This window comes from Pinus tabuliformis, chromosome 9 (assembly GCF_031772625.1).
Source record: "Pinus tabuliformis cultivar Carrire ecotype Pingquan chromosome 9, CPIR1, whole genome shotgun sequence".
NCBI classification, from domain to species: Eukaryota; Viridiplantae; Streptophyta; class Pinopsida; order Pinales; family Pinaceae; genus Pinus; species Pinus tabuliformis.
Window position 1 is genome coordinate 183,915,540 of NC_142307.1, and position 11,390 is coordinate 183,926,929.

At 42.0% G+C, this 11,390-nt stretch overlaps 1 pseudogene; it reads right to left on the reverse strand.

Annotated features, from left to right (window-relative positions):
- Positions 1-1,119: 1,119 nt before the first annotated feature.
- On the reverse strand, positions 1,120-1,620 carry LOC149147743 (uncharacterized; annotated as a pseudogene).
- Positions 1,621-11,390: the final 9,770 nt, after the last annotated feature.

Here is an 11,390-nt window from a genome sequence, read left to right on the forward strand (position 1 = left end):
GGATTCTTCCAATGAAGCAAGCAAGCATGATCACAGACTCCATCAGGCAGTTAAATGCAGTTGGTGGTCAATTATGACCCTTCCATACCTAAATGGCCAAGTGCCCTTGTATTGAAACCTATAAATACCTAGCAACAAGATGTAATCAGGGTTGGTGGTTGGCACTTGATGTAAGGTTTAACTTCTGTAGACTGTAGATATTTTGTCACTTACAGCGTCTCGTCTTGATTTTCAGCTAATACAAGCTTCTTTTGCTGTTAGTTGCTCACTTTCCCTTTTCCTCTATTCTATGTTGTGCCTGATATGCTATGTTCTTGATATCTTGATGTTTAACACTAGATAGCTATCATCCTGTCTGTGTGTTAAAATCTTTTGTGCATCATCGAATAGGTGGTCTAGGTTTCTTTCTATCTAATGTGGGAGAGCTTTCATCCTGTCTTTGCATTAGTAGATTATATTTGCAGACTTCTTTACTAGTTGCAGCTGGCCACCACATGGTCTTGTGCATCTGCTGGTGTGGTTAGTATTCTCCATATTCACCTTATACCTCAAGTTGTGAGTAGTTGGTGGTCTACAACCTTGTAGTCTAGGGGTGTTCGCGCATGTCTGGAGTGAAACGAAGTAGAAGTGGTTATCTGGCTTGGACAAGCATCATTCCTTCCATTCATCCATTGCAACAATAAGTTGAATTTATATGTTACCAGGCATCTCCAAGCTACAACCTAGGAGAGTTTCTTGGAATCCTAACAGCCACAACCATTGGATTTTCTATGTTGGTCCATCTATGACCAAATCTACTCGAATATTTTTCTTTAAAATGCTCACAAGGTCAGCAATGTGGAGTTTCAATTTGTTTGCGCTGTTGTAATTTGTTGCTGCGTTGGTTCTATTTTATGAGTCATGGACATGAGAGGCCAAGTGGTGTATGCGCTAAGCAAGATGACTATAATATTTGTTTGTGCATTTATTTCATATGGTTTGGATGTCCAAAGACACCGTCGGACTGAGCCTAAGGTTAGCACCTTTTTGTGCGCACATCTCTACGTCAGCTAGTAAGGCCAAAGGACCCATAATGACTTTATGATCAGCAAGATTTGTCTAGTCTTGCTACAACTTCCACTAGACTTCACATGCCCTTTGATTTTCAGAAAGCCTAAGATAGCAATGAATTATGTGTTTAAGCAATCGCATGGACGGTTGTTCTGCAAGTGATGAAACCATGGTTGCCAATACCTGACCTAATGCAAAAAATAAAAAGGCGCTATGTTGTTGCACAAATATATGCTAACCCAACATCATCCAAGAGTATTTTTTGGACGATAAAAGTTGCCACTGTCTTTGACAGTAAACTTCCCATCTCCATTGTTCACAAGCAAAGTGGAATTATTTCCATAGAAAGTAGAAAATTGATGGCATTCATGTCATCCACCTTCACAAGTGCGGCAATCACTCCAAGGCTGGTAAGTCGTAGGTATTCAAATGGTCGTGTCTTGTTGACAGTGTTTAGAAAGGATATAGATATAAAGATATATGAGCATTGAGGAAAAGGCTTCTAGTATCAGGATGTGATGCCAAGCACTGAAGAAGAGCTAATGCATTGCAAACATGATTTGAAGCATGATGAGAAATTATCCATGAAAGTCATAGAGTTATCCCTCACCAGAACGCCAATGCCTCTAGTCACCAGAACGCCATTACTGAACCTTTTGAGTCTGCGTAGAATGCAATGTTGAAGCTATCATTATTTGTGCATTGATATTTTACTCGCCTAATGTGAATTTTTTGCGATGTTTGAGAGGAAATATCCAACTATTAAATAACTTGGAGTTGCGTAGGGTATTGGTGCATTAGCATCAACATTTGAATGTTGAGCATTGAGCATTGAATAAGGCAATCTCTTTTGCATTGTATTGTTCAAAATTGAATGGGGGCGGTTGAAATTCCACAACCCGGAACTACTGTATGCTACTTTGAATACGTTGAAGGCTTGCATATTTCATATGTTAAATCATATTCAATTGTTATTTTACACTGATTATATATCTTTACGACTTGACTTATTTATATATGGCTTTAGATCAAGAATTTGTATTTGTGAAACTCACCTTATTTTTTCAATGAAAATGGCCAGAATCAATGAAGTATTAGAGTTCCTCAAAACTCTGATATTGTCTACTACTCATGATAAATTAAAAATCAACAAATTTTCTCTCACAGACATTCAGGTTTGTCTACAAAATGCATAAGAGAAAATTGACTTTTTGCAGCTTGAATCTCAGCTATAGCAAGTAGAATTACAATAATGGAGTCATCATTCTGAACCTGTTTCTGTTCAGAACAATGAAACAGACTCCCATAAATAGCAAGTCAATAATGTTACAAATTCATATCCAGTGCCCAATGAAGCATCAAGGTTACATGCAAATGCAGAAATTCAGTCTGCATTCCCTAAGCCCATCATCAGACCTTGGGAAGAGCTTGTCCACAACAAGCACAAAACTTGTCTTGGATATGACAAGGACATGTCCTTTCATATTCCAGACTACTCAAAGCCCATCCAGTTTTAGAATGTTGGATTCCTTCATGACAACACCTTCAACTGTTCGAGATTTTGCCCGTCCTCAACAACAACAGCAACAGATTGTGAAATGCCAACACTATGACTGATTTGGCCATCTGAAAGATCATTGTCTTGATCTTCATCCATGTAAGCACTATCATAAAACTAGTCATTCTTCAAACAGATGCTTCAGAAACAAGCCTCGTGCAAGAACAAAGATTCATCTTGGATGGATTGCTTCTTGGCAATGAGCATCAACAGCTAAGAAGATATTTTAGTCATATGTCCGAACTTGTCTTAGAGTATTGAACAATCTTGCAGTTGATTTTTCTCCATCATCTCACCTTGTATCTAACAAGGGGGGAAATGATGGTCATCTACAAGCTTCAAAACCACATCAAACGAGCTTGAGCCACAACCTTCCATACCAGATTCAGAGTTGTAGCCAAAGACAAAGATGTCCCTGAGAATGCCTTCAGTCAGTGATACCTCTTTAAAAAATTGGGGGCACTTCCTCTAGCAGAAGATTTCAGCTTCTTGCTAGTTTTGGAATTGCATTAAGCATTCTAGAGTTGTTTTCCATCCTTAAATCATCATAGGTTGAGACCTCCCTTTTTAGGTTCAGGTTCTCCCTTTTATGCGAGGTGAGTTCTCCCTTTATTGGTTGAAGGTTTCCCTCTTCAAAACATCAGGAGCACTTCCTCTAGCAGAAGACCTGAGCTTCATGCTAGACTTGGAAGAGTTATGGGAACTGCACTAAGCATTCCAGTGTTGGTGGTCATCCTTAAACCACCACCCTTTATACCAACATTTCAGAGAGCACATTCAGCCTAGTGCTGCCATGCATTTTTGCACATTTTATATTACAGCTCTTCTTGGACTCATACATAACCCTTCTGATTAAGGGGGGGAATTTTGGACACCTAATCCTCTATGGGTTGGTGTAGAATGTGAACAATCATGAGCGTCCAAGAGACCTTGGGATGTGGAACCCAACGGTCACATGAATGTACTATAAATGTATATCATTGTCAAATAATAAAAACAATCTCATGCTTATCTTTCCTATTTTGTCTCTGCCATATGTGTGTTTAACAAAATCGTCAATGCTGTAATGATTATAGTAATTTTTCCAGGAAACTTATACGAAGTCCCCGAGCCTTAAGTGAAATTTCCCTTTCTATGTGCAGTAGGCACAGGATTTTCAGCCAAAAGGCTGAAGCAAAGTAGGCACCATGGCTAGAAATTAGTTGCACGTGTTAAATGGATTAGATGTAGAAAGAACGCAATGGTACCACTTTAAGGCAATCATTATTGTAGGGATGGGCTTCTTCACGGATGTCTATGACTGGTTCTGCATTTCCACCGTTATGAGACTCCTTGGAAGGATCTATTACTTTCATCCAAGAAACAATATCCAGCCTTGGTTCTCTCCCTCCAAATGTCTTGGCCACTGTGATCACGGTAGATTTATGTGGAGCACTTGCAGGACATATTTTCTTCGGTTGAATGGGCGACAAAATGGGGCAGAAGAAAGTGTATGGAATAAATATTATGGTAATGGTCATTACTTCCATAGCATCGGGTCTTTTTTATGGTAGCACAGCCAAATCCGTAATGACTATGCTATGCTTTTTTAGATTCTAGTTCTACTTCGGCATTTGAAGAGATTATCCTTTATTTCCGCCATTATGGCCGAGTATGCCAACAAGAAAACCTGAGGGTCATTCATCGCAGTAGTGTTTTCCCTGCAAGGGTTCGAGATTCTTGCCAGAGGTGTCATGGCCATTATCGTCTCTGCAAGATTCAATAGAAAATACGACCACCCCACATAACAGAAAGATCTTGAATGTTCGACCACTTGCAAAGCCGATTTTGTATGGCGGACGATTCTTCTCTTTGGAGCCATTCCCATTGAGTTTACATACTACTGGCTAATGAGAATGCCTAAAATGGCTCGCTACACAACATTGATAAAAAGAGACGCAAATAAAGCCGCAGCCGACATGTCTAGCGTTCTTAACATAGAAATCGAAGTGGGCCAAAGGTGGGCAGAAGAGATTGCAAGGACGGAGCCGAGGTTTGGTTTATTTTCTAGAGTGTTTGCAAGGCGACACGATTGGCACCTACTATGTCAGGGCCTTGAACCGAATATCATGGTTAAAGGCATGCGGGCACTCCTCATATGTGCGACAGACGCTTGTGTTTGGTTAAAGGGAACTCAGGTTGGAGTGTTCGGTTAAAGGTAACTCATAGGTGGATGTTCGGTTAAAGGTAACTCATAGGTGGATGTTTGGTTATGTGTGACAAGTCATTGGTTAACAGTGACTAACGAGCACAGTGGGTGAGTCATAAGATGGAGGCGCGTTGGATGACCTGAGTTGGGCGTAAGATGGGCAAGCGCCTGGGTAGAAGAAGCACCCAACTATGTGACAAGCTAGGGGAATCGAGTTGCGATGATGGACGAGTAGGTTGTGTGGATGTGCGATAGGAGAAACAAGACAACATGATATGGGCGCAGGTGAGTCGGTAGTCAGCATGGGCAAGCCAACCCACAACCCACCCAAGCGACCTAGGCGATATGATGGAAACGATATGTTATGCAGAGGTTGGCCGCACTCATATAGGGGAGCCGACCCATGGATGGAAGGTGAATGGATGTGTTGGTTCATATGAGTGGTCCACACGTCAAGATATAAATAAAAGGTGGTCGAGTTGTGGAGGAGGCATCCAAAATTTGACCAAGCAAAAAAAACAATAAGGATTTCAAACCGACGATGAACAAGCAAGGGCCAAAGCATACAGGCGGAGTGCAAGCACAGGACCAAGAGTATTGTCGAAGTGCCGAAGTTGTGTTTCCGCGTGGTGGTGAACGGTGAACAAGCAGGTCGTAGCGCGATGACATCACTACATCAACAGCGTGACTAGGCTGTGTATTGGTAGTGCGGGTGGGTGTGAACGGGTGTCACTGCATGGTGTGGGTGGGAAAGTTGAACAAAGCATTGGGCAAGGCTAAAAAGTGCAACAGGCAGAGCTGAACAGAATGGTTGAGTGAAGCTGAACGATGAACGAAGAAGCAGCCAGATACTAGGTGGGCAGGCGACCCGAGGGCACTGTGACCTAACCAAAGGGTGTGGGCATTGTGATATGGTTGTGTGGGTACCTCGACACAAGGCACGACAGTGAGCAGATGTGGGCAGGTCAACATGATAGGTTGGGTGGTATGACACCGTAGTGGTTGAGTGTGCAGAACAATGCACGATGACTGGGTAGTTTGGGTAAGGTGTGCAGAACGTTACACGACAAGCTGGCATATGTGCACAGTGGGTGCATGGTTTGGACAAAAGTATGCAGGGCAAGATTTTGAAGGTTGCACGACTTATAAAATTATTTTGTACAATTGAATTACAAAATTTTATTTATATTGGGCAAACTCAAGTTATATGGGAGTTGCCCCTCCCAAATATGGTGTATATGTGTACGATGTTATGATGTTTTATTTCCATTGCTATTGAAGACAAATTGATGAAAGGTAATTGAATTTTTTCTGCTACATAATAACACTTGTGATAAAATTGGTTAAGTGTTGAAGTAGGCATAGTCCGAGTACTTGAGTATTGGTGAAAAGAAAAAGTATAGTGGTACCACACCCACCTATGTATTGTTGAAAGACTACCACAAAGGTAGGGGCATGAAAGATGGTATCAAAACCTGTTTTGCAAAGAGTGGGCTTTGATTGAAGAAGAAGCCAGAATATGATAGGCAGTGGTTGCAGTTGGTATTGAAGCTTGGGCACTGTGTAGTTGGTCACGGTGTGGAATTAAGAGATTTGGTAGGTGTAAGACTACAATTCAGGGCTGAAGTTGAATTTGGAAGTGTATGGTCTTAACACATTCTAAGGAAAAGCTGATGGTGGACAACATGGGGGAACCACAGGTTATAGGTGAATCCGACATGAATCTTGAGACAATTTTCATGAATAAGATGTTGGATCCTATGGATGAAATAACTACAAACATGGGAGCATTAGAAGCTGAGAATGTTGAACTTAGAGATAAGTTCATGAAGCAAGAAGAGGCTCATGAGAACCTTAAGGTACAATATGAGTATCTTGAATGGAAGTATGGGCAAACAACAGGTGAAGTCAAGAACTTTGAGGCTGTGAAGGATCAAGGATTAGAAGAGATCACAAAGTTGCGGAAGAGTCTTGATGAGGCTCTCAATGAGATAGCCATTTTGAAGAAAGCAGTTTGGTAGGGACCAGTTGGAGGAGTTTCCCACATCAAAGTCAAGGAACCCGACTCATATGATGGGGTGAGGAGTGTGAAGACACTTGGTATTTTATTATGGGATATGGAGCAATAATTGGAACGCTTGGGACTTACTAATGAGGAGAACGACGTGAAGGAAGCTTCTCAATTCCTTACAAAGGATGCCAAGATGTGGTGGAGAACGAAAGTGAACTAGATTATACATGGTGAAGCTAAGGACATCTCTACTTGGGAAGAAATGAAGAAGGCATTCCAAACTCACTTTAGCCCACAAGATGAGACTTTGGAAGCAAGGATGAACATTAAATATATTAATCAAATAGGGAGTCTGCAGGCATATGAATGGGAATTTGCAAGTGTGGTTTTGGAACTACCTGATATGGCAGAGAAAGACAAAGTGTTCAATTTTTTCATTGGATTGAAACCTTGAGCAAACAATGAGGTGAAGAGGAAAAAAAGGAAAACACTTGAGGAGACATTTGTTGCATTTGATAGGCTGGTGGACCATTATGATGAAGGGACTGAAGAGAAGCAGAAGAATTCTGAAAAATCAAAGGACAAAACTATGAAAGAGGATCTTTCAAAAATAGGTGGTAAATTGAAGATGAAGAAACCTCTGAAGTATTGGTTGTGCGAAGAAGAGCATACGGTGAAGAATTTTCCTTTAAGACCAACTATGGTAGCTTTGGCACAATTTGATGGAAAGAAGGAGGAACCATGGTTGGGATGATGCAAATATTGGGTGTCGCAATAGCAACAAAAGCTATCCCAAGGCATGATCTTGAGAGGAACAAATTGGAGTATCTGGACATGAAAGTTGGGAAAGACAATTTTCTCACTATGGTGGACAGTGGTGTGATCCATAACTTCATTAGAGAGGAGGATACAAGGAAAGTTGGGTTGGAGTTTGTACCATCCCAAGCTCGTCTTCAAGCAGTGAACTCTCCACCGGATAAGGTCATTGGCATTGCAAAAAATGTGGATGTACGCATGGTTGAATGGTTTGGGAAGATCAATTTCACAATTGTGTCGATGGATGAATATGAGGCAGTTCTAGGGATGGCATTTATGAAGTAGTATGAAGCTATGATGGTGCCACATATGAGGAAGCTATATATTTACTGTGGACAGGAAGATTAACCATTAAGAGTACCTACCGTTGCAGTTGTGACAACTATGTGTAAATTGACAAAAATGAATGTGGAAGACATCAACCGAGATGAAGAGGTCTATCAGAGGTTGAGTCGTGTGGATTCAAAACTCATGGAGCAATGACAGATTATGAGGAAATTGTTTCATAGTATTTTGGACTTGACAGGTAGGCTAGAGGCAATGGAGGATAGAAGAGATGCAAAACTAGAGACCGAGGAGGAGAACCGGGAAGCATACATGCAAATATTGGTAGAGGAAGATCCAGACATATGGATTGAGTTGTTAGAGAAGGAGGATAGAGGGACTTTAGCTTTCCTATCCCCTCCCTCTTTCTAGACTAGCATGGGGATGAGGCTCATTGTCATTTTCTCATGGTAGTGAGTCCTCTCTTTGGCATGATGAGAAGGCATTTGGGGCAAGATGGATACGATTGATAGCAAGATGCGATGACAGTCATGATATTGTGAGATGCATGTGTTCTTGTGGATTAGATGTTACGATTGGATTAGCTACCCAACTAATCCCCATCATAGGGGGATCCAACACATGATGTTCTTGAAAAGTTGGACGAGATTTGGGCATGAAGTAGGTCATGGGAAGAGATATTTGGGTGTTGCTATATGGATATATGTATTAGCGATGGAGGTTGTTGAGATGGTGTTATCGAGGGTGACAACATTTTTAGAATGGTGGAGGATGTCAAGGCCTCAAGTTGGCGAGCACCCGAGAGAGTCGGAAAATCGACGATCATGGTTAAAGGCATGCGGGCACACCTGAGATGTGTGACAGGTGCCCGAGTTTGGTTGAGGGAGACTCAGGTTGGAGCATTAAATTAAAGGTGACTCGGAGGTGGATGTTCAGTTATGTGCAACAAGTCATCAGTTAAAGGCAACTCACTATTAGTTAAAGGCAACGAGTGGAAGCTCACGTTGTAGTGGACATGGGTGAGTCACTGAGTGGAGGCACATTGGGCAACCGGAGTTGGGTGCCTGAGGGGGAAAGAAACTAGGCGAGTGAAGCACCCAAGTGTGCGATGAGCTGGGTGAGTCGAGTTGCGATGATGGATGGTAGGTCATGTGGATGTGCAACAAGAGAAACAAGACAACATAGCATGGGCACGGGTGATTTGGCAGGAAGAATGGGCGAGTAGACCTGCAACCCACCCAAATGACCTAAGAGACATGATGGCAATGATATGTTATGTGGAGGCCGGCCGCACTCATATAGGAGAGCTAACCCATGGAGGTGAAATGACCCAATGATGGAAGGCGAATGGACGTTTCGGTTCATATGGGTGGTCCACACGACAACATATAAAAAAAAGGTGGTCAATTTGTGTATGAGGCATCCAACATTTGACTAAGAAAAGAAAACAATAAGGATTTCAGAGCAAGGGAAAACAAGCAAGGGTCGAGGCATACAGGTGGAGTGCAAGTGCAAGACCAGGAGTATTACTGAAGTGTCAAAGTTGGGGTTCTGTATGGCATTGAACAGTGAACAGGAAAGTCGCAGTGCGATGACATCTCTACACCCGTAATGTGATATGCCTGCGTATTGACAGTGCAGGTAGGAAGGACCGAGTGTTGCCGCATGGTGCGACTCAGCAGGTTGAACAGAGTGATGGGAAAGGCTGAATAGTGCGATGAGCAGAGATGAAGGGAACGAATGGGTGAAGTTGAATGGTGAACAAAGAAGCAACCAGATAACAGGTGGGTAGGCGACCCGAGGGCACTACGACTCGACCAAAGGGCATGGGCACTGTGATATAGTGGCATGGATACCTCGACACAAGGCACGACAAGTGGCATACATGGGAATGTCAACACGATAGGTTGGGCACTATGACACGACAATAGGCCAAGTGTGCAAAAGGTTGTATGACAACTTGGTAGTTTAGGTAAGGCGTGAAAAACATTGTGTGACGAGCTAACAGGTGTGCACGGTGGGTGCACTATTTGGAAATAAGTGTGCAACCTGAAATTTTGAAGGTTGCGCGACTTGTAAAATTATTTTGTACAATTGAATTACAAAATTTTATTTATATTGGGAAGATTCAAGTTATATGGGAGTTTCCCCTCCCACATATAGTGTATATGTGTATGATGTTTTATTTCCGTTGCTATTGAAGATAAACTGATGGAAGGTAATTGAATTTTTTCCACTGCATAATAAACACTTGTGATAAAATTGGTTAAATGTTGAAGTAGGCGTAGTACGAGTACTTGAGTATTGGTGAAAATAAAAGTTATGGTGGTGTCGCACTCGCCTATGTGTGGTTGAAAGACTAGCACAAAGGTAGGGGCATGACATACTGGGTGATACAAGCACATTGCAAACTCAATTGGGGTGAAGCTGAGGACATCTCTTCTTGGGAAGAAAAGAAGGAAGCATTGCGAACTCACTTTAGCCCACAAGACGAGACTTGGGTTGCAAGGACAAAGATTAAATTCATCAAGCAAACAAGGAGTCTGCAGGCATATCAATGGGAATTTGCAAGTATGGTTTTGGAACTACCTGATATGGCAGAGAAAGACAAGGTGTTCAATTTTATCATTGGATTGAAACCTTGGGCACACAATGAGGTGAAGAGGCAAAAGATAAAAACACTTGAGGAGGCATTTGTTGCAGTTGATAGGCTGGTGGACCATTATGATGAAGGGACTGAAGAGAAGAAGAAGAAGTCTGAAAAACCAGAGGAGAACACTATGAAGGAGGATCTTTCCAAAGCAGGTGGAAAATCGAAGATGAAGAAACCTCTGAGGTATTGGTTGTGAGGAGAATAGCATACAATGAATAATTGTCCTTTAGGATTGACTATGGCAGCTTTGGCACAATATGATGGAAAGAAGGAGGAACCAATGGTTGGGATGATGCAAATATTGGGTGTTGCAGCATCAACGAAGGCTATCCCAAGGCGTGATCTAGAGAGGAAAAGAATGGAGTATGTGGACCTGAAGGTTGGGCAAGACACTTTACTCACTATGGTGTATAGTGGTGTGACCCATAACTTCATTAGAGAGAAGGCTGCAAGGAAAGTTGGATTGAAGTTTTCACCAACCCAAACTCGTCTTAAGGTAGTGAAATCTCCACCACATATGGAGAAGCTATATATTTATGATGGATGGGAGGAAGAACCATTGCAAGTACCTACTATAGCAGTTGTGACAATTGGGTGTAAATTGATAGCAATGAATGTGGAAGACATCAAGCGAGATGAGGAGGTCTATGAGAGGTTCAGTCGTGTTGAGTTAGAACTCATGGTGATGGGACATATTATGAGGACATTGTCTAATAATATTTTTGACTTGATACACAGGCTAGAGGCAATGGGGGATAGAAGAGATGCAAAACCAAAGACTCGGGAGGAGAATTGAGAGGTATAAATGCAGATATTGGAAGAGTAAGAT